We start from the raw sequence: 24,638 nt of genomic DNA, 5'->3' as shown, positions 1-24,638 counted from the left end.
GCCACCAAGCTATCAGGTCGATGCCTTCCGAAAATTGGACTTTATCATTCGTATATCTGAGAATTTCATCTGACGCAAAGTCAAGATCTCTCGTCGATTCATCCTCTGAGGAATCTTCAAATTCATTAAAAAGTACGTCAGACTTCTGTTTTTTTTTTTTGCAGGAATTCCAGATGTTGTTTCCTCCTTATCTTTTAACTGTGGACAATTTCTCGCAACATAATTTTTCGCTTCCTCTACAACTTCATCTTTTTCGGCACTGCTAAGAAATTTTAGGTTTATATATTTTGGATTCAAAAATGTTGCAAGTTTATGGGCTACTGTTATGTCCCATTTGCTGATTAAAGTAGATTTGGCTGTACTCTTTAAATCTAACAGAAATGGGCTGTCGCCATCATTTTTTTCAAGGAAGGAGAGAAGTTTTAACTTCCACAACACACGTAAACAAAGCGTAGCGGTTTTGGAGGCTTCGAGATCACAAGAAGCTATTTTAAATGGAGTCAGAAAGGTTATTATATCTTCCAACATCCTCTTGTCTGTAGAATCAATCAAATTATCTTGATTTTTCTCTGACAAAATTGACAGAACTTCAAACAATTGTGAATTAATAGACTCAAACATATTCAATTTACTGTTCCAGTATGTGTCTATATCTCCTTTCAATGACTTCTGAAGGCGATTCCGAAGACCAGATCTTTTAAAGAAAGTTGTGATAGTTCGACAGGAATTTATTAGTGGCTGCACATCACTCTTCTCATCATTCTCGTCTCCTCGAGTCGTGTGCTCCAGCACAGTATTAAGAATGTGTGCTGAGCACGAGAGCCTCTCGTATTGGCGAAGTGCTGCCACAATATTTGGACCTCTATTCGTAACGAACACGATGTTATTCACAGCACTGAAGAAATCGAACGACCGTAGTATCTTAATTAATTCCTGTTTAATGTTTTCTCCTGTTTTTTTTTTTTTAATCTCAATCTCAAAATTTCTGGTGCACAACACTCGATCCTTAAGTTTCACTTCTTCATAATTAACATAATGTGCAGTCACTCCCATATAGTTTATTTTACGGTACGAATTAGTCCATAAATCGACAGTTAGTGCTCCACCTATATCTCTGAATATATTCTTCACTTCTGCAGAGACAGTTTCACGTAGACGATCGGCCGTTTCCTTCCTAATTTCTGGATATGGTGGTTGGATGAGGTAGCAGTTCCTTAGCAATAAGAAACTGCGCCATCTCGAGAAACCCAGATCCACATGCAACTTCGAATGGTAAAATGTCTTTGCTGACAAGATTGATAAGTTCTTCTGTCGCGGCTGTCTTCAAATCTGGCGGAACTTCAGGAACTTTCACGTCTCTCTAGGTATTTAAATAAGTAATTATGCTACTTTGTCCAGCCTCACACGAATTTTTCAGCAAATTTGAAGTTCCACTTTTGTGTCCAGTGTAGGAATATATACCATCAAATACGTGTATCCGATTTTTCCAAATTGTCGATTTCAATTTGTTTTCCTTCACTAACGTAAAATCACCTTTTTTCACCTTACACGAAATTGTATCCATCGATATGGTGTTCATTTGTAGAAAGAACTCTCACTGATATTTGCTACGATGCATGTTGTCACTCGGTCACTACAAAGTGCTAACTGAAGGCAGCGGGAAATTGCAACGGGCACCTGTCTGGTAGACAGTGGGCAGGTTTGCCAGCCAGAGAGCACTTCACAGGCCACACAAAAGACACGGTCGCGGAAACGGATTAGGCGCAGGTCTCTTGGGTACAGTTACGTCGGTCGTAGCCAGGGGCTGAGGACAACAGACATCCACTCTACCCGGGCCCTGCAAGATTACAAGACTGTCAACAGACTTGAAGTTTTCAACTAACATTGCAACATACATACGGGCAGATGCCTTACTCATTATCCGCAGATGACCCGTGGATATCCGCGCCGGTCGCGATTTTATCCGCCAAGTAGCAAATACAGCGGATATCCGCATTTGCGCAGACCTCTACGTGCATAGAGGTAAAAAAAGAATGGATGTGGCACTTCAGACTTACGCTGCATCTTGTTCTCAAGCCAGAGCCGGCGGGGCCAGCCGACATTTTAAATAGCCCAAAACATTACCAGACTACTTTTTATGAATGTTGTTGTTCATTATTTCTGTAATTTGTATGCAACAACAGTTTTAAATACTAAAAACTGTAGAGATTATATGAATAAAATAGTATCAGGAAAGCAATTTCGAACGTTTTTCTGTTCTTGAATGCGTATTTGCTCTAGTAATACGACACATTTGGCCTCGTTACAGTAACTTGTTTTTTGCTGCTACGTTTTGGATAACCGGAAACAGAAGTTCATTGTATATTTGTATCGATAGCAAATGAAACTGGAACAACGAAACCAGTGCTTGTTTCTTTACTGGTATCGATACTGCTTCTTGTGCGTTACATTTTCAGCTTTCAACTCGTATGGATAACATTTTTAGTATTCACATTTGCAAAAAACTTAACCACATCTTTTTTGCTACCCATAAGCGTGTGCAATGAGGAAAGAAGGAGGGGATGCTATCGTATCTTGTGCATCAACAAAGTGAATGATTACTGAAATGTCAAAGAAACAGAACTGCATGGAAGTATACCTCCATATAGAATAGAGTTATTGTTTTATGACATTGTCATTGCATTAGTCTCACTGTAGTTTACCCATCTTCTCATTTTGAAATCTTACCTATAATGCACCATTCAGTGTGTGGCCAATAATAAAAACTTACTTGATTAAAAAACCATATAATGTTTTAAACATCTTCTACCACTGTGGAATGCTTTAAATGTGATGAAGGGAATGGTCTCAAACGCTTAAGACCTCTTAAAATGGATATTTTACTATAACACGTATGTGAGTACCATTTTAGTAATGACAGCTCAACCTGTGTAAGATGTAGGCCTGCCTTCAGCAGTAGCCTATTTGCTTCTTTTCTCGGAGTATTTCTCGCCAGCAACTCTGTCAGGGTTTCAAGAATAACCAAACATAGCATAATTGGAATGTATGTCTACTTTGATCATCTGATTGATTTTACTTTTGCATTTCATTTCGAGGTTTTCAAAGCTGTACCATGCTTTATGATGTACTAATAGTTACTTACTTAGTTTCATGTAACATTTACACTATAAATCGTAATTATATGGAATGAGTCATTATTTACTGACATTTTTTTGTAAATATGCCTCCATGTTGATTGATTATTAGTTTATATATTTTTTTTAATTACAGACAGACAGATGTCAGTCACTAATTTCTACCCATCACCATTTACACATTACAACAATAGATAATCTGCTGCAGAACAGGAGAAGTTATCAAACAGAAACGTTTTCAGTTTAGTTTCAAATTTTACTTTGATGTGAAACAGGTAAGTGATTTAAACTTTCAATTGCAGCATTGTAAACTCCTGTTTCAGCTACAGTCAACATTAATGTGGCGTAATGAACGTCATTTCTTTCTTCTGGTGGTGTCATTTTCCTTTTGAGGTGCAGTTGATTATTTACAACAAAGTTCATGAGGGAATAACTATCCTGTGAAACCGATAGATTGGTTTACTCGCCGAGCATAATGCAGGCACGACGAAAAGAATGTTCACATAAATTTTCGGCCAAAGCCTTCTTCAAAAAGGAAGCACACTCACATACACATTCATACAATCATACACACCAAACTCTCACACATATTACCGCTGTCTCCCGCTGTTCTAGCCAGAATCTTTTTTAAAGGTGGAGGACACGTGAACACTTAATAATAATTACCGGCGAGAGGAATTTAGGGCATCAGATGCTGAATCAATAATCAGTGCGGTTACATAGCCGTGTGTTGCGAGCAGACAAGACCCTTAACACAGTGATGTTCAGGTGTCGGAGCGTTTGCGATTTGGAAAGCAATGAAAAACTCTGGAAAGAACGGATGCTGGGTAAAGTAAGGCAATCTAAAGTCATATGACGGAAATAAAACCGTTACAATAAAAGTAAAGAGTGCAACAATAATCCATGTGTATAAAAGAAAATATTACCTGAATTACTTCACTTACGAATGGAGTGTGATTCCTTTAAACTTTAGATTACGATCGGATCGATCGGTACACCCGTAAATAACGCAAGCAGGCATTTCTGATGAAACAGCTATATCTATACGTAATCCAAGCAGCCATCACTGTCGAAACTGGGCACGGGCACGTCAGAGTAACTTATCACTGCGGTGTTCGATGGAGGTACAGACCATAATATGGTATATGCTATAGTGCATGGAGGTAAGAATAAGGGGAAATGGCGCTACGTATCCCAGCCATACTACGATTTGAAGCCATGGGGGCGTGGCTCGCTGCCATGACACTCTGACCAAAACATTGCCAGTGTGCTATAGCGCTGCGTGTATTACAGTCGCTAATTGCACCATATACGCATGTAACGTCATCAGATTGGTTGTTCCAAAGTTTTTGTTTAAAATAAAATCTCGTAAAGGCGAAATTCCGCGTTTCTTCTAATTAAAAATAGTTTTTAATGTAATATTACGAATAGCTAGCCTTCAATGTAAACGATACAATTTTGTTAATTCAGTAATAAACGTGTATCACAAACTAAATAATAGAAACTGAAAACTAGGTTAGCTATATCCTCCCTCCAAAGCCCCATAAATACATCTTGTTTGTAATACGTACTGGGACATTTCAGTTACGTTACACTACTGGGAAACACTGTTCATTACCACCAATATTTACTGAAATACGGTACATAGAATGGCAAATCTACACAGTGTCCTGTTTAGGCCTATACTTTACGCCAGTTAATGTAGTGTTAGCTTTTAATTTGGTACATGATGAAGACAAAGTGAGTTACTTAACACTTCGATTATCGACGATACGTACGTATTATACTGAAACGTGACCTTGAAAACTAAGAATTTAATTCTTTGAACTAACATACCTTTTGCAAATGTTTTGGGTGTGTAGGGAAAACTGATGGTACAGCATTTTCTCGGAGCCTTACTGTTGAAAGGGAAGTTCGGTCTATGTCCTCTTCTCGGCAATGCTGAGAAAATATAGTGCTTCATTTAGACGCACGCCAATTCTTCCTCCTCACGGCATTGTCCCACAGAGCTTTCCGATTTTCATTTTTAGGAAATCTAAAATCATACAGGAGAAAAACACGCTATAGTACAAGTACCGATGTAGCACACGTTCATTCACAATGAAGTTGTAAAATCACACTTAACGAGACAACTTACACATGAAATGTTATTCCCTTCGATTTCGCATCACAATCAGAACGATTCGTACATCCGAACACCACACAGGTCACCATAATAGCGCGAAATCCTTCCAAAAGCGAGCGACAAGCCTATGCACACAATCTTACAGCAGCAATGTTTTGGGCGGATTGAGATGGCTACCCTCGGCTTCACATAGCTTCACAGCTGTGACGTCACGGCGTCTCCTTCTATTCTTACCTCCATGCTATAGTGCCACTTCCCGTCTTTTTGTCATCTCCATGACCTCCATGGAGTGATATCTACGCAGCCGTGTCAATGATCTTAGTTGTGTAGTCAGAGATGTGAAATACGCGTGTGGTGTGGTATATTATGAGAGTCTTTGAAGTTAAGGGAACGTGTATTTGTATTTAGGAGATTTTGGCTTGCAGCATAGTCGCTGATGTTGATGTTTAGTGGAAGGTAGCGCAGTGCTGTCAGCTTCGAAATGATTCAGTCACTTTGGAAATTTATCAGTTATTGGTATTTCAGATATTTAATGGTGACTGAATTGTACATGGTAGAGAGGTGGGAGAGAGCAGTCATAAGTATCCTTTTCGTAATGTAGGAATTACACGGAATTAATCCGGTATTTGAATGGAAGTGTATTTCATAGTTAAGTACTTGTCACAGGGGATAGCAGTGCTGTCAGTATTCAGAGTACAGTAACAGGTCGTAGTGCCGTCAGGACTGCGGGCTGCCCTACAGTATCGTACACATTACTGTGTTGTGTACAGCTATTCCACTTTTTTGTGTGTGCGGGACTTCATGTTGTGTAATAAAAGATTTTCCTGTGTGTCTGTATGTATTTTTCATCTTCAGTGAAGACTGTCCCGGATAGTATTTGTGTTTGGTGCTGCCACAAATTACTTGCGTGCTCTCATGAACTAAATGTAGTAATAGTTACACGATGATATTACACATTAAATACTGCAGTGATAGCTAACTAGCGTAACTTAAATTTAAAATATTCGTTTTAGTAGGTTAGATCATGTAAAAGTCTTGAAGTATTTTTAACCTTATTATATGCATTACATAACGTTAATAATTGTTCCATAGAGCATGAATACCAAATTTCGTAACGATGTTGCTATGCTCTATTACCTTGAAAGTCAAACCTGTTGCCAAGGTGTCTGTAGGACTGCATAATGGGTTGGAGCATCCTGTGCTAACAAAGCATAGCCCTCAAATTACCCTTTAAAGTGAATAGACGTATCTGATACCCTTGCAAAAGAAAGCTAATAATCCATCTACCTGCTGAGGATATGGGACTGAATCCCTGAGGAGTGCATTGATACTCGGCGACTACATGTGCTTCTGCTATACTCCAATTAAAATTATTTTTATATTGATATTTCAGCGAATTGAGTGGTAGGGGACATTTATCATCTAGTCCTAGTTCTTTCTTGAGTGCAGCACACTCACTCTGTTGCCTGTTTTGTAGGTATACACAGCACCTTGTGAAATGTAGTTGGCTGCACGTTGGCAAGACTGCACCCTCCCACTGCAAACTGTCGATCACAAAGTAATTTCAGTAGTAGATCACCATTGTACATATTCTTGAGTCTTACTCATAGGTAAAGAGAACTCAGTGCTATTGATTCAAGCAGCATTCAAGGTTTTCCCTTGTCCTCCTCCTTTGCACATGACAGTGCTGGGAGTGGGGGTGAGAGTTTGTACTGCTGTCTGTAATGCACATCTAGAGGCCAAATTGATCATTTGACAACAGTTCTGCAATGTTGAGATTGGCACAGCCCTCCACATAATTACCACTGCCCACTGTGAGACAATGCCATCTGGTGGCGTGGCGGGCATATGGCGTGATAAGGAGAGCATGTAAGTGGAGTGAGGATGAATGGGTAAGAATTCTAGTAGTAATATGGGCCACAATTGCGGAAACCGATTGACGCAAATGACACTGACAAAGGGCAGATTTATGTGGCTCGGCACATGGAACGAGCATCTCAGAAGGAGCGAAGCTAGTTGTGTGTTCTCATGCTACTGTCTTTAGCATTAGTGGAGACTACTTGAAGGACAGTGACACCACCAGTAAGCAACAGGGACCATGGATAAGTGGAAACATGTTGCTTGGTCAGATAAATGTGTCTTGGTACATCAGGTCGATGGTTGTCTGTATAAGCTATTATCCAGGTAATGGGTGCTCAAAATGTACAGTACCGTGGATGCAGGCTGGTGTATTATGCTTTGCAGGACATTTGCTTGGGCTTCTGTGAGATATGTGGATGTGTATATTGAAGGAATCATGACAGCTATGGACCATGTGAACATTATTGTGAACCACCTGCATCGCTTCACACTCAATGTCTTCCCTAATGGCAGTGGCATCATCCAAGTGGATAACTGTCAGTGTCACAAGGCCAGAATCTTGCTACATTGCTTTGAGGAGCGTGATAGGGAACTTAAATTGATGTCTTGCCCACCAAATTCACGTTTTCTTAACAAAGTGGAACACATCTAGGGTGCTCTTGGGCTCTATCTCCACACTCGCACACTACTGTCTTAAGGGAAGTTGGAAAGCCCTATCCTGACAATGTTAAATTTAGTGACTTGGCTTCCCTGTATTTCAGGAACCACTGTAGCCACTGACATGAAACTTTTACAGGACATTAAAGTGTATGTTTTGAATCTATTGAACTACAATAATTGCATTTCAGCCACTGCGTTTGAAAATACAATTTTTTAATTACATGGTTAAAATTGTGTGTACTTTTTTGTACGTTATCCTAAATAATTTTGATTATACATAATCTTATGTTCTTCTTTTAGTTAAATAGATTCAGGATACGTATATTATTACTCCCTAAAAATTTGAATAATCAAAGTGGTTTCTGAGATTTAGGGAAAAATGCAACAGAAAATGTAAATTATCAGGAATGGCTTCTAAAGTTTCAAGAGACTGTCCTTTTCATCTTTTTCCAAGTTTTTTCTTCTTTCTGAACTCCTTAGTGGCCAACTGTGCTGCATACTCTGCTTTATCAGTGCGAACCTTGTCCATCAAGTTCTCTGTTGCAGTTTGCCCCATGATTAATTCCCATATGCTGTAGCACTTTCACCCGACCAATGTTACCATCATTAAAAGCAATAGCAGCATCACTGACCACCCACTTTAGTGTTGTCATTCCAACAAAATCATTTTTTGGTAAGCAGGTCCATACAGATACTTCTTCAGTAATTCAGGATTTGCCAGGTCTCTGTAAATAGGTTTTAAGATATACATGACTGCTGGGATGAAATTTTTATGGCTGTATGAACTGTTTGAGTACTGGGCATTGCGGTAATTGCACCATGAATCAGGTCCAGGAGAGCAAAGGTGGTGTACTGGTATTCCATCAGTTGAGAGTCTGTGGAAGAAGGTAGCCCATACTGCCTGCTTCATTTTCAACAAATCCTCAGTATTATTTCTGATGGCCATACCATAATACTGCCGTAGTTCATCAATCATTTTGTCTGTCAGCCTGCCTCTTATGGTTGTACCATCGGAAAGTTTCTTGTCTCTCAAACTTTGTTTCAACGTCTTCAACCTGGTGTCCATCCTCTTCTGGGCAAGGCATGACATTTAACCTTTATAACACAGTAATCCATAGCCTTCTATATAAAAAATTACTGATTTAATTAGATCTTGAAGTAATACACGTAAAAATTTTAACATTTTCAACCAGTGTAGATTACATTTTAAAAAATAAAGTAAAATACTTCCCATGTGAGCTATTTGATATATATATCAAATAAAACACTTGAGTTCTCGATGGCTATTGCTGCTGTCGTAGTCGTGAGTAAAATACCACTGACTGCTGGGGTTGGCACAGTTTTCCACTTACATCGGCACAATTGCAGCATCTGGCACCAATCAGAGATGGCCAAAGTGATGCTTATGCAAAAGGTGAGTTGCACAGCTCACAGCAGCTCCAGTCCACCATGGAATGAGTGATGTCAGGACCCTCCTTGCACTACTTGATTAAGCTATTTTCTGTGTTCCCTACATAAGTCTGACAATTTTCAACAAAAGGGAGTGTTCTAGCTATCAGTGGACACAATTTAATGTGAAATCTGAAATACACTCCTGGAAATGGAAAAAAGAACACATTGACACCGGTGTGTCAGACCCACCATACTTGCTCCGGACACTGCGAGAGGGCTGTACAAGCAATGATCACACGCACGGCACAGCGGACACACCAGGAACCGCGGTGTTGGCCGTCGAATGGCGCTAGCTGCGCAGCATTTGTGCACCGCCGCCGTCAGTGTCAGCCAGTTTGCCGTGGCATACGGAGCTCCATCGCAGTCTTTAACACTGGTAGCATGCCGCGACAGCGTGGACGTGAACCGTATGTGCAGTTGACGGACTTTGAGCGAGGGCGTATAGTGGGCATGCGGGAGGCCAGGTGGACGTACCGCCGAATTGCTCAACACGTGGGGTGTAAGGTCTCCACAGTACATCGATGTTGTCGCCAGTGGTTGGCGGAAGGTGCACATGCCCGTCGACCTGTAACCGGACCGCAGCGATGCACGGGTGCACGCCAAGACCGTAGGATCCTACGCAGTGCCGTAGGGGACCGCACCGCCACTTCCCAGCAAATTAGGGACACTGTTGCTCCTGGGGTATCGGCGAGGACCATTCGCAACCGTCTCCATGAAGCTGGGCTACGGTCCCGCACACCGTTAGGCCGTCTTCCGCTCACGCCCCAACATCGTGCAGCCCGCCTCCAGTGGTGTCGCGACAGGCGTGAATGGAGGGACGAATGGAGACGTGTCGTCTTCAGCGATGAGAGTCGCTTCTGCCTTGGTGCCAATGATGGTCGTATGCGTGTCTGGCGCCGTGCAGGTGAGCGCCACAATCAGGACTGCATACGACCGAGGCACACAGGGCCAACACCCGGCATCATGCTGTGGGGAGCAATCTCCTACACTGGCCGTACACCACTGGTGATCGTCGAGGGGACACTGAATAGTGCACGGTACATCCAAACCGTCATCGAACCCATCGTTCTACCATTCCTAGACCGGCAAGGGAACTTGCTGTTCCAACAGGACAATGCACGTCCGCATGTATCCCGTGCCACCCAACGTGCTCTAGAAGGTGTAAGTCAACTACCCTGGCCAGCAAGATCTCCGGATCTGTCCCCCATTGAGCATGTTTGGGACTGGATGAAGCGTCGTCTCACGCGGTCTGCACGTCCAGCACGAACGCTGGTCCAACTGAGGCGCCAGGCGGCAATGGCATGGCAAGCCGTTCCACAGGACTACATCCAGCATCTCTACGATCGTCTCCATGGGAGAATAGCAGCCTGCATTGCTGCGAAAGGTGGATATACACTGTACTAGTGCCGACATTGTGCATGCTCTGTTGCCTGTGTCTATGTGCCTGTGGTTCTGTCAGTGTGATCGTGTGATGTATCTGACCCCAGGAATGTGTCAATAAAGTTTCCCCTTCCTGGGACAATGAATTCACGGTGTTCTTATTTCAATTTCCAGGAGTGTACATTGCCACTTCACGTTTCTGAACTAGACAAAAAATGCTAAAAGTTAAAATGTGTTTGAATAATAGGATTGAACTTCTTGAACAAACACTGTTTTAAGTTTTGTATATAAGTAACCTCGCTTCACCTCAGGCTTCGCATTGTCATTGTGTTTATTTCTTCTTTGCTTACATTTTATGTATCTTGTGATAATCAGTTTGTCATAGATTTATACTAAAAACACCACTACTTGATAACTCGGAGAGCTATCACCCAGACAACAGTGTTGGTCCAGCCAATGAAATATGTGAGGAGGACCTGCTGCCCTGCATGTTAGGTGGGCAAACTTCAAAATGCTAGGGAGCAAACAGTAATAGAAAATCCTCTGACGTTAGGACTAGCATGGCAGCAGAAGGGTAACTGCACCTGCTTTGAAAATGAAAAAGACCCTTTGAAATCTTGAGTTAGTCCCTAAAATGACCCCCACCTGTGCACACCTCTGCAGGATATCGTGGCCAACAACTCGAAGTTAACCAGAAGACTACAAAGAAATATCAACACAGAAAAGACTAGAATTGAGTCTTAAGCATTTTGATATGTAGGTCCTGGCAGATTAGTTTGATACACTTGTTGATTTTATAGAGAGAAGGAAGAGTGATATCTTAGGAACGAGTAAGAACAAGTGGAAGGGAAAGGATGTAGGATCACATTGGAAAAGCTGAAAGTTTTCCTGGCACGAGAATCAAAGTATGTAATGGTACTGTATTTTAGGCATAATCTCCACACAAATTTAGGCTCTCATTGCAGTGGTTAGCAAGCTTTGAAATTCCATTGTCATAAAATTTTGTCACCTGGGACTTCAACCAGTTAGTCACACCCTCTGGCAGTTTGTGATAGCCTAACTTCTGTGCACGATTTGATGCAACAAACTTGGTGAAATTTGTATAAAACCATATGGGAGCTCTATTATGAATAGGTGGTTTTCTTGAATCTTCTGACTTTTGTGGCCAGATTGTCAGTCACAATGCTTGGCCATCTACCTTGCTCTTCATGGTGAACATCAGTTTGGCCACTTTTAAACCTCTTGCACTATTAGGAAACTCCGTCAGTGATTATATTATTTCTGTATACATCACCATACCAGTTTCTGATGAATGTCTATTAGTTTGTTTTTTTCCCAACAAAAACCTTATTACTGAGCGCACTTCATAACTTGCACAATTTTCAAGTGTGGCACATGTTTAAAACTTATACTGTGAAATAATGGCAAATTATATAAACCTCACAATGGCACAGGTGGACTGCCAACTGAACTGATAGACACTCAGACAATAATACAGTCCCACCCCTTGTTACTGCAGGTGAAAACATAATCTACTTTCTGGATGTCATCGTAGATGACGTGTCTGATACATATGATGTCAGTGAGATAATAATTAAACTACAAGAAAGGTAAACAGAAAGATACTTACTATTGTAAATGCACTTGAGGACAAGGATGCATGCTGTGGAGATGTGTAATTGTGATGGGAGATTCAAGTGACGAAGTTGGCGAGGAAAGGTTTGGACTAAAGTGTGCTTGGGCCTAATGGCTTTGGAGCAAGGAACAGAATAATCTCATTATTGAAAATATTTGTTTCAAGAAACAGCTCAGTCAGTCAGTCAAAAGATATATTTGGTTTGGTGAACAGAGACTGATTGATTCAGTTTATTCTGATGAAGGCACTGGGACCCTTTACACCTTTGCAAAAATCCTCGTGGGAGAGAAAATGTGGACAGTGACCAAAAGCTACTGTCATTCTGAGAATTACACCTACAGTAGAAGTGAATCGAAAGAGCCTGAGAAATGGAAGGAAATCGGAAGGGATTTGTGACCAGTTACCCAAAAATTAAACAGGAACTTGAGCAGGGTACAGAATTTAAGGAAGTTCTTGTGGACACTGCAGCGGATGCAGTGGGAAAAACTAGTACAGCAGTGAAAGAGAGGCATCTTCTTGGAATAATTCCATTCAATTTTTCCATTCAGTTTGCCATAAAATAAGGAGACAGCAAGAAAAGAGAGAGATGAGAAGGGAGCAGAAAAAAAAAACCATGGAAAGGCCTAGAGACTCTTATAAAAATTCAGATACCTGATAATAGTGCAAAGAAACAAAAAAAGAAAAAAAATTGTCAAGAGTGTTCTGAGAAACGTGAAGGGTAAAAATAACTAGAAAGCACTGTGCTGAATTGTGAAAAACGAAAAGGGATACATTGGCACCAATAAAAGTTCTGGGGAAGGAAGATGAAATTCTAACATGGAGGTACGAGAAGATATGAAAAGAGATTAAGTATCATGAATAACTGGAATAGATTGACCAGAGAAAGAATTAGGAAAGTCAGAAAAAGAGAAGTGACATGCTACAGACTTTGCCTGATGTCAATGCCTTGAAGAGCAGGGACAAAAGCAAATCACTGGGTGTAGATGGTGTACAGACATGATCAAACCTGCTGAAATTCATAGGCTCCACCGTCAGTACAGATTAATAAACACCATTTGGAAAGAAGGAAAAAGTCCCCGCAGGCTGGAAAAATGGTGTAATTGTACCAGTCTTTCCTTGTGTAAGAAAGGAAGCTAGTGGAAATGTGGCAACCAAATAGGGATCACATTCCTGTTCCACGGACTTATATTGATGTAGAAAATTATCGAACACCATTTAAAAACTATAATTGAACCACAATTTGAAAAAGAAAGTATGGATTTAGAGATAACACAACAGCAGACCACATTTTAGCTGTTTGGATGGTAACAGAAAAATATTGGGAGAAAAGAGGAGTTAACATCTTTGTTTTCCTAGATTTAGAAAAAGGCCTACAACAGCTTGCCAAGAGAAATTATGGAAAGTCTGGCTATCAGGAATGTACCAGTCTCTCTTATCAGCACAGTACTGCCAGAGTTGCATCTGTGTAGGAGATAGTGGCTGGTTGATCCCAAGCAAAGAAAGCAAATGGGCACTGCATGGATGCTGATCCTATTCATCACTATGATGAATGAAGTAATTACTAAAGTGCAACAGAAATTAACATATGAGGCAATTTGGTCTAAAAAGCAGTCAGGCAGCCAGCAGACAGATTGTGTCAACATTGACCCAGATGGAGAGATATTGACACTATCAGTACATTGGTAGTATCACAATTTGAGACACCAACTCTTCTGCAAAAATAACTAATATAATTCAAAACGATTTCACTTTTACCACTGAGATAGGACAACCAAATCAGGAATCATTTTTTTACCAAAAACTACACAGTGATTTTTCCACTGTTTACAAACTCTGTGGATTGATCGAGGAGAGGCTACAGAACAAAAAGGTGTAATAAACTTGTGTCCAGAAACGCACGGTTTCCATGAGAGAGATATCACTCATTCGGTCATACATTGTTATAGAGGCTGTGGTCTAATATGTGCTGTACCATGCAGCCACAGTTACAGTATGTGTTGAAAATGGTTTCTATGTGCCTCAACACAAGCGTTTACATGCCATAGCAACCAGGCTGCATCCAAACAGTGTCAAAGGCAGCATGAATATGCTGCTCCAGTGTCCCCACATTTGGAATGGGCTGCGCATACATGATACCTGTGAGATGACCCCATAACCAGAAATCGCACTGTTTGAGAGTTGGTGAATTGGCAGGCCATGTATCTGGACCCCCCTTCAGACCCATTGACCAGGAAAGAAACAGTTGAGATACGTCCATACATTAACAGCTAAGTGGGTTGGAGCGTCATAATGTAGCAGCCACATAGTCCATTGAACTATCAGTGGCACTTCTTCCAACAGGGAAGACGAAGTCACCTGCAGAAAACTCTGATATCGACAGCTTGTTAGGAGACATGGAAGGAAGACTGGTCCCAAAATACAGTCGCCAATTATCGTAGTCTACATATCCTGGCTGCATCGACCCTAATGATTCGCTGTCACTGTACCATGGGGGTTCTGCACACAATCCCACAGGTGACTATTATGAAAGTTGGGGACACCACTCTTTGTAAATGTGGCCTTATTTACAAATAGGATGAATGACACAAATCTCAGAATCCTGTTGCCTAATGGCGAAACTGCTCCCGGTGTGGAAAATCTGTCGCTAGTAAGATCTGCACAAGCTGTAAGTGATAAGGGTAGTAACAATTGTCATTGAAAATGTTTCACACAGTTGTCTGGCTTACCCTGTACTGGTGGGCCAACTACTTGGTATTGGCACGGAGGTCGCCTTCAACAGTGTTATCAAATTTTCTTTCTAGTCTGGTGCCCAAATGTTTCAGGTACATCCTTCATGATTTCCTGCTTCCTGAAATGACCATGTCTCAGCCAAATGCAAAACACTGTTGCAAACATTGAATGCTGTGGTTTCTGTACGCATGGATAGGTCTTGTGATAAAATGTTTTTGCCTGCTGCTCATTGCCATTTGTCTTTCTGTAAGTAAACACCATGTCAGCAAGCTCTCAATTCGAATACAGAACCATTGTGTACAGTGCTGTATCTTATCCACTACAAAGTGAGTCAACAAGAGAAGTGAATCAGACAAAACATTAGCAATTACTATCGCAGGAGAGGGTGCTGCAGCTTGACATATGGGGAACAGTACCACCCTCTAGGAGGAAACCATGCATACTGTAACTGTGGCTGCATGAGACAGCTTGTATTAGACCTCAGTCTATGTAACCAAGTTTGATTGAATAAATGGTCTCTAGCACTTCCGGACATAAGTTCATTAGATCTGTTTTGTTCTGTATCCTCTCGTGAATCAGTCTCTAAAGTTTGTACACGATGGAAAAAAAAAATCATCCTGTATGTGTCCTTGAAACCTGTACTATCCATACATTAGGAAACTGAAGTAAAGAAACCACCATGCGACAGCATAAGAATCTGAAGATTGAGATGGTTTGGATGCATAAAGAGGATGGATCAATAAAGAACTGTAGGAAAACAGCATGAAAAGGAGCTTGTAGGCAAAAGACTTAGATGATTCCGCAAGTGATAGTAAATCACCCAAGTGAAATATCTTGGAGGAAGAGGAGTGGAACTGTATTGAGTCGAGAGGCAAGAAGTGAAGCTGGAGACATACAAATGGAAAGCAATGTTAGATCTCGCCCAGTCAGTTGAACATGGGTAATGGAGGGTGATGAAGTAGTTTATCAGTGAAATTCAAGTAGATAGTTAATGTGCCTTACTGTGGATAGAGGTTATACTTATCAACTAGAATAAATTAATAATTGGTCTTACCAACCCCCAACTCAGATGATACACTTGGTGAACAGTTCAAAGAAAACTTCAGTCTTTACCTTGAGTCAAATAGGTACCCCGCTCATACAATTGTATTTGGAAGTTACTTTTATTTACCCTCATTATGTGGGTGAAAATATATGTTCATGATAGCCATAAAACATTATCAGATATCACACTGAATGTCTTCTCAGAAAATTATTTTGAACAACTAGTTCAGGAGCCCACGCAGTGTAATTGGTTGCGAAAATGTACTGGACCTCTGAGCAACAAGTAATCCTGAGCTAATACAGAACATCATGATGGCTCAGGGATTACTGGCCACAAAATTGTTGTAGCAAGACTGAACAGGTCAGAACACTGTTGCAAAAGCAGTGAAAAAAGCATGCCAATTTTAATAGAATGCAAACTCTCGAAGATCGGTGAAGTTTTACAGGAGATTTAGCATGATCTTCAACTCAAGATGCTTTTAATACTTTCTGCAATGAAACTCTGTCCGGAAACCTGGCAGCAAACCCAAAGGGATTCTGACTGTATGTGAAGTACAATAACGGCAAGATGTAATCAACAACTTTATTCATGATAGTGGGAATGTTATCGATAAGTGACACTAAAACAGATTATGAATTACCTGAAAGAAAACAATTTATTGACAAATAGCCAACACTGTTTCAGAAAATTTCTATGTTTATACTTTCTTCTGGTTATTTTTTATTACTCTAGTCTGCTATTGGCTATTCATTTCAAGCAAACATTAGGACATTGCTTGAACAAGAGTCCTGTAATTTTATCTGAATCCATCACTAACTCAAGGCATTTTTCCAGAGAGACAAGAATTTAAACTGGAAAAAGCACGTTTACAAATTGGTAAGCTGACAATATTTTGCAAATTTTCATTTACTAATGTCATACAGAGTAATGTTATGGGGTAACTGATCTCTAAGGAAGGTAGTCTTTGTTGCTCAGAAATATACTTTAAGAGCAATATGTGGTGCTCACCCACAGTCCGCTTGTAGATATCAATTTAAAGAATTAGGCAGGGTGAATACTGCTTCACACTGTATTTATTCCCTCGTGACTACTGGTTCAAAGTGTCTTTATTCCTTTGTGAAGTTTGTTGTAAAGACTCCATTGCACTTCAAAAGGAACAATGATGTATGTAATTTCAATATCAGAAGAAAAAATTACTCCACAGTAATGTTGTTGTCAGCACAAAAAGGGGTGCACAGTGCTGCAACTAAAGTTTTTTGATCACTGACCCAATGGTAAAAATAAAATTTGAAAACCAACTAAAAAGTTTCTCCTTGACAATTCCTGCCATTCCATAGAAGAATCAGCTATCAGTGTTAAAAGTATTTTTATTTTATGTTACCAGTTTTGATAGATTAATCATTCATCTTCAGAAGCCTACAAAATTTAAATTGTAAGAATTTGGCTGTACATTTATGTAAAGCATAAGAGGTGTAATAGAAAAACTTATTTAATAATTTATGATAAAGTTCTTATTATTTACATTATCCCAAATTTTGCAGGCTTCTGAAGATGACAGATTAGGATGTCAAAACCAGCAAAGCAAAATAAAAATAACTACAACTGATTAATAACTTGTATTCTGAAATATGAGGTCCATCCAGAAAGTGAAGAGCATTTGTGCAAACAGTCCACGCACCTGTCTTGAGGCTGTCGCTTGTTTGATGTGACACAGACAGTTGCTGCACGCAGTTGTAAGTTGGATCTTGTTACACAGTATAGGGACCGATGACCTTAGCAGTTTGGTCCCTTCGGAACTCTCAACATTTGACTGTTTGTTACACAATAAAAGCAGAGATAGCTGTGACCATGTCTGTGCCAATTGTGGATCCTGCCAACTGCATGGTGCGAAGTGTTATTCATTTTTTGGAGATGCAAAACATTAGACCCTGTGACATTCACCATAGACTTGTTAGCATTTATGGTGAAGGTATGATGTCCGAAAATGATGCATAATGTTTAAATATGGGAGAACAGATCTTCATGATGAAGAAAAATCAGGGTGGCCCTCCATCATCACAGGTGCACTGAAACAAAACATGGATTGCATCATTTAAAAAAATTGATGATTCATGATTAACAGCATGCATGAACAATGTTAGGAAGTGTCTCATCCAATTGTACATGGAAACTATCACTCGGCACTAGGGATACCACAAAATCTGTGCACAGAGGCTGCCACACACCACACAGTCACGGATGACCAGAAAGCTGTGAGAAGGGGTGCTGCATTAACATTCTTGGAGCATCATGAAAGGGGCAGCAACATATTCGTTGGCCAGATTGTTATAGGGGATGAAACATGTGTTTCTCATAATACCCACACAATGAAGCAAGTCCATGGATAGGCATCTTCAGTTGCCACAGAAGACACGCAAATTAAAAAAAAAATGCATCAACTCAAAAACTGATGGCTTCTATATTTGCGACAGTGAAGGGGTCCTATTGTCGAATTCGTGCCCCGCAACACACCAAGCAATAGTGAAGCTTACTGTGCTACACTTGAATGTCTTCATTGGGCTATTCACAACCACCGAAGAGGCAAGCTCTCAGGTGGAATTGAAGTTATGGGTGGAAAAATGGGCTAACCCTTGACTGTAAAAACTAACTTAGAGATACGTGTTCCCATCTGTTTCTGGGTACAGGAACTATCAAAATTGACATTGGTCTCACCCCTAAATATCACGTACCCTGCAACAGATGGCAACACTTATCTCTAAGTTGAGGGTTAGCTTATTTTTCCGTGGATGTCTTAAATTGTTCTGTTGCATGACACGGCGTGTCCGCATAGTGCCCAGTGGACACAAACCTGCTGCATGAGAAATTCCAGTGGGACATTTTCGAGCATCCTACCTACAGTTTGGACCTGGCATCATCAGACTTTTTCTGTTTCCAAATTTGAAGGAGCACTTTGCTGGTTAATGCTTCGCAAATGATGATTTCCGGAAGGATAATGTTGTGACCTGCTTGAATAGCCATGTGGTCATACGGTATGAAGAGGGTATACCCAAAATGATGCCAAGGTACAAGAAGTGCCTAAATGTCAAAAGGACCATCCAGAAAATAAAGGACATTTCACCACCATAACAAGATATTTGTTATTAAAAATGATGCATAAACTAAATATACATGTTTTTGGCTTGTACTTTGACTGCTTTTCCACAAATATAGGAAGGGGGGGGGGGAGAGAAAACGTATGGATGTTCAACATAGAGCCGTATTTAGTATTTCTAAATTAATTTGTGATGTGAATGTAAAATGAAGTGTTTCACATCAGTATGATTTATTGTGCAGATGATCCATGGAACATGAAGCTAACCAAACTAAACTTGCATTTTGGAGGACTGGGTAACCAGTCCCACATGTGACCGTACAGATATAGGTTCTCCACAGCTTCCCTACATCATATGGTGTGTACTAAGATGGTTCCTTCCATAGAGCATAATAATTTCCTATCTTATACTGGCCCAGTTAGAGCTAATCTTCCTTTCTTTGTACTACACATCTCTTTTTGACCATTTTGTTCATTAATATAGTACAAATAAGTGACTAGTTCATATTGATTGGTTCTCTTCTGGATCAATGTAGAATATCAATTTATACATGTTTATAAGGCTCAGCTTGTCTTGTGATAAATTTACTGGCAGTTCCAGAATGAAATTTTCACTCAGCAGTGGAGTATGCACCGGTATCAAGCTTTCCTGACAGATGAAAACTTAAGTGCCAGACAGAGACTTGAACTCAGTAGACTACCTTTACCTTTCGCAGGCAGGTGCTTTACCAACTGAGCTACCCAAGCACGACTCACGACCCATCCTCACAGCCTTACTTCTGCCAGTACTTTGTTCCTACCTTCCCAACTTCACAGAAGTACTCTTGCAAACTAGCAAGGAAAGTTTCATATCAGCACACATTCCGTTGCAGAGTGAAAATTTCATTCTGAAACCATACCCTAGGCTGTGGCTAAGCCATGTCTCTGCAATATCCTTTCTTCCCGGAGTGCAAGTCTTGAAGTTTGCAGAAGAACTTGTGTGAAGTTGGGAGATGAGGTACTTTCAGAAGTAAGGCTGTGAGGATGGGTCATCAGTTGCACTTGGGTAGCTAAGTTGTTAGAGCACTTACCAGTGAAAACCAAAGGTCCTGATATGGTGTCTCAGTCTGGCACACAGTTTTAATCTGCCAGGAAAGTTTTACTGGCAGTTATTTTCAGTTATGTGTCGCAGTCCAAATTATACCTTCATTCTATGTTGTACCGGTAATAATTTATAATCTGAGTAATTCTTTCTCAAACATCAGTGTAAAATAGTTTACTATGTGGAATTTATTGACATTGGGTGTTAAATAAATTTTGTAGCCCCGTAGATCAGGGTCATTGAAATAGTTGTTGCAGTTTAAAGTATAGGTTGTGGGGTATATTTGTGTTTTGGAGGAAAGCTGGAGTGAGATGAATCTGACATTCATGTGCAGGAATCATTTAAGGTAAAAAAATTTATATGGTTGTTAATAATCTGCTTTATTTTTTAAAATTATGAGAGTACTTTACATTGTTTGTGTATAAGTAATTTCATCTCATTACAGTAATATATATAACATAGTTCTGTCAAACGTGTGCCATTCAGCTGCCAGTTGACCTTAACACCTCTTCAGATGTTGCCATACTTGTGGTATTTCTAATGCTATCATATTTCAATTATGCTGTTCTGCTTTATGCCACATCATCAATTGTGAGATACACTTTAGTTTAATGCTCGGACATATGCACAGTGCTGCCTTTTTATTTTGTGTTATAAGCATAGTGTCTCAACATGAAAGTGGGATATCAGTTTACACAAAATTATAAAGGTCACTGAAATTTATTTTCAGTTGTGTATCCCACGACAAACTACATGCATTCCATACAGTACACGATAGTCTGAGTAGCCTATGTCATTTATCTTGGTGTACTGTTTAGTTGAAAAGGAAGCTCTGCGAGAAATTCAGAATTCTAAAATTTATTACTATGTTATGAAAGAAATGTGTATTTTGCAATATGCTACTTATTAATAATAAACAATGGACTTTTATATACATAGTGTAATCATCATTGTTAATGCTGCTGTTGATCAAATAATCTATTGGTAATATTGTAATGAACAGAGGAAATTGTTACTGTATTATTTACACATTTTGTTATAAATGTGAAGTCTCATTCTTTTAAAATCCTTATTAGTTGACGCTGCATTCCTATTTTTTATTTTTTAAATTCATGTAGCAGTTTATACTGTCTTTCTTTTTTTCTTGAGAAATGAGCCTTCAAATGATAAATCTGTACATTCCCAACATTGCTAAAATTGTTGATAACGTTGATATGGATAAGTATAAACTTACAACAAATTAAGATGTTAATATGTTAAGGATAATTGCTGCAGTGAATTTTAAATTATCCTTAATGGCATGCAATGGCATAAACAACACTATGACTTGTATATATTGGAGATCTGTGAAGGATTTTCCCATTATAACTGCCTTTGTAATTGTTAGCTTACAGATGAAGAGTGAACTGAAAACTAAATTCATCATAAGTGGATCATATGATCTGGCCTTGTATGACAGACATGGCGACCATGAAACTACATAATCAAAACTTATTATATGAAACAGTGAGCAGAGACATAAGGACTCACAAACATTGATATATGAAATAGTTACTAGTGATTCGTAGTACTCTAGTGAGTTGTTTGGGAGTTTCAACCAATGATACGAAACTTAAGCACTTCAGCAAAATAATTCTAACCAGAATTTTGTTTTTCTTATCACGGCCTTTGGGCTGATGTAAGGTATAAAATTTAATACAGGCACAAAACATTTAAAAAACTGAAATGAAATCAATGGTATTGCCAAATACAAGTATCTCCCTGGCAGTAACAATATTATTCTTGAGCAGTTCTTCCAGTTTTCCTATAATTCGTGGGGGGGTTTATGTACACCATTTTCAGAAATATAGTGATCACTGCTATGTCATCATTTCCTCTGGATGACTGTGTCTGACCCTTGTATTGCTTCATTCTCTTGTTCCTAATTTACCTTTGGTATACTTAGTTTACACATTTATAGTGAATTCCACCATATACTTTACACAAAGTGTTAGGCTGATTCCTCGTTTGTCAGTGTACATCACGTATATTGTTTCTCTATTCGTACCACTGCATCCACTTCATAGTGATTCCCTCACTTACATGTAGGCTATTTTAATTTATTTCTTTTACATTTATCGTTATACTGGGGGAACCTGAGAAACTCCAATAAAATTTCAAAGTTGTTCAGATATATTTTTTGAGAAGTTTGATATAATTTTGTTTGCTTTCTTTGTATCTCTGTTGCACCTGAAAATATCAATACAATATTGCAAATGTGGCCAGTATATGCTGTGTGTCTTGTTTGGAAACCTTATTCCAGTCATTCATACTTTCTCCTTTCTTTCTATTCCTCCAGTAATATCCATTTCATTCTTCATCCTCCAGCTTTCATTCAGTACTGCCTGGTTCTGTCTCGTATTTGCTTTTTCAGTAGTGTGTGTTGTGCGTTAACACAACAGTACGAATATGTATCCTGATGAAGAGGTAGTTGACTACTGTGATTTCGCTGAATGTAATGGAAGAGCAGCATGATGATGCTATGCCAAGTTGTTCTGTGTGTACTAAATCATATACTCATTATTCTCAATAATGAGCCTCTGAGACATGGGTCCCTGTCACTAAAATATTCAGAAAATGTTCAGGAACAACCTTAAAAATGTTTTTGAGTTAGGTTCCCCATATATCCTTTTTATGTTTGAACACCAGTAAAGTTCATAGTATCCAAATTGCCATGCTTCTCTTTTAATACCCATAATAAAGCTGATGGCAACTCCATCTCCTAACTTTCTTCTTGTTATGTCGTGAAACAGTTGAACAGTGGGAGGGGACTGAAGTGAAAAGGTGCTCTGCAAATTAAGATGTTTTGGACTTCTAAGTGTACTGCATGCTCTTCAAAAAATGTACTGTAAATTAACACTGATGGATAATTCCTGGCACATTTCCTTCAGGAGGAGGACTATCACAGCCAGCAGATGAAGATATAAATAACCTAGATCATAGAAGGGCTTGGCGAGACCACCTTGTGGCACACTATAGCCTATTGCCTGGTACTGAGAAAAAAAGGTGATCTACTCTGCAACATCATTTCAGCATCTTATGAGTAAGAAACAGTCCTGTTGGACATTGCCCTCCTAGATGCCTTTACTTCCTCCATCTAGATAAGACACAAATTTATAGTACCTGCAAGACTCTCTCTCATTGCATTTAATTTGTGTTGCTAGAACTTCTCCCCAACCTGAGTGATAGTTATAATATCAGGGTTGACAGCTCACTCCAAATTTTTGTGGTCAACAAACCACATATTATGAGGTTACTATTTTAACAATGACTCGTCATTAGCCTGTATCCTTTCCTATCCAATCCATCTCCTTACCATTATCAAACCCTTGCTAGGGATATGGCGAAGTCCTTAACGGCAGCTACGGCAGAGAAGAACATTCTTGGTTCGGCACAGCTGGCGGGGAGGCACCCTTTCCCTCCTAAGGGCACATGAGGAGTGAAACCACTGCCTTGTGGTGAAGAGGGATCTTCAAAGGCTGAGGGAGTAAATGCTGAAAGAAAATCCTTGGATGTGTTAGGCTTAACAGGCCAGCAGATGAGAAAAAGTTGTCATTGCTTTAGTCAAAGAACGAGACACGGATTAAAAATACCTAATGTAGACAGCACTTCTTGTTCCCCTGGAAAGAATGTCAGTCAGCTCTTCACAGCCTGAAGAAGAACCAAGTAACACAAAAAGATACACTAAACAAGAACAAAAAACTAGAACCCAACAAAAAGACGAAAACAAGTTGAGAGTGGGAACATTAAATGTAATAACCTTGACAGGAAAGACTGAAGAGATTGTAGAGATGATGGAGAGGAGAAAGATTCATATCCTTGGATTGAGTGAGACCAAGTGGAAGGGAAAAAACTCTAAATTGCTGAGAGGTAAGTACAAATTATACTGGCAGGGTCACAATAAAGATGCAAAGATGGAGTGGGGTTTGTGTTTCACAAAGACATTGACACAGTTACAGATGTGAGCTTTGTAAGTGAAAGGATAATTAGAGCAAGAGTGAACTTGGGAAAGAATAGTTTTACTGTACTTCAAGTGTACACACCTCAGCAAGGGTGCAGTGAGGAAGAAAAAAACGAAGTTCCTTGAAGAACTTGAAGACCAAGTAAGATAAGATAACATTATGATAATTGGGGATCTTACTGCTCAGATCGGCACTGATAGAAATCAATATGAGGAGGTGATGGGCCCTTTTGGATACGGAAGACGTAATGTTGAGAGTAAAGAAATTCTATATATGTGCATAAGGAATCATCTTTTAGTTAAGAATACATTCTTCAAGAAACAAGATAGCCATAAGATTACTAGATATGGCTGGGATGGCAAATCTAAGACAATTATAGACTATATATTATCGGACAAATTAATTGGAGGAAAAGTAAGGGGGACAGTCATACCAAGAGAGTC

At 39.7% G+C, this 24,638-nt stretch overlaps 1 long non-coding RNA gene across 1 annotated transcript; it reads left to right on the top strand.

Moving 5' to 3' along the window:
- The first annotated feature begins 5,525 nt into the window (after positions 1–5,525).
- Positions 5,526–21,128, top strand: LOC126236916 (uncharacterized). The gene is made up of 2 exons (XR_007545008.1): positions 5,526–5,840; positions 20,709–21,128. It is a non-coding gene; the product is annotated as an uncharacterized LOC126236916 (long non-coding RNA).
- The last annotated feature ends 3,510 nt before the right edge of the window (positions 21,129–24,638 follow it).

Source organism: Schistocerca nitens, chromosome 2 (genome assembly GCF_023898315.1).
Source record: "Schistocerca nitens isolate TAMUIC-IGC-003100 chromosome 2, iqSchNite1.1, whole genome shotgun sequence".
Classification (NCBI taxonomy): domain Eukaryota; kingdom Metazoa; phylum Arthropoda; class Insecta; order Orthoptera; family Acrididae; genus Schistocerca; species Schistocerca nitens.
Note: the sequence above shows the minus strand (reverse complement) of the source record. Positions and strands in the feature narration are given on the sequence as shown.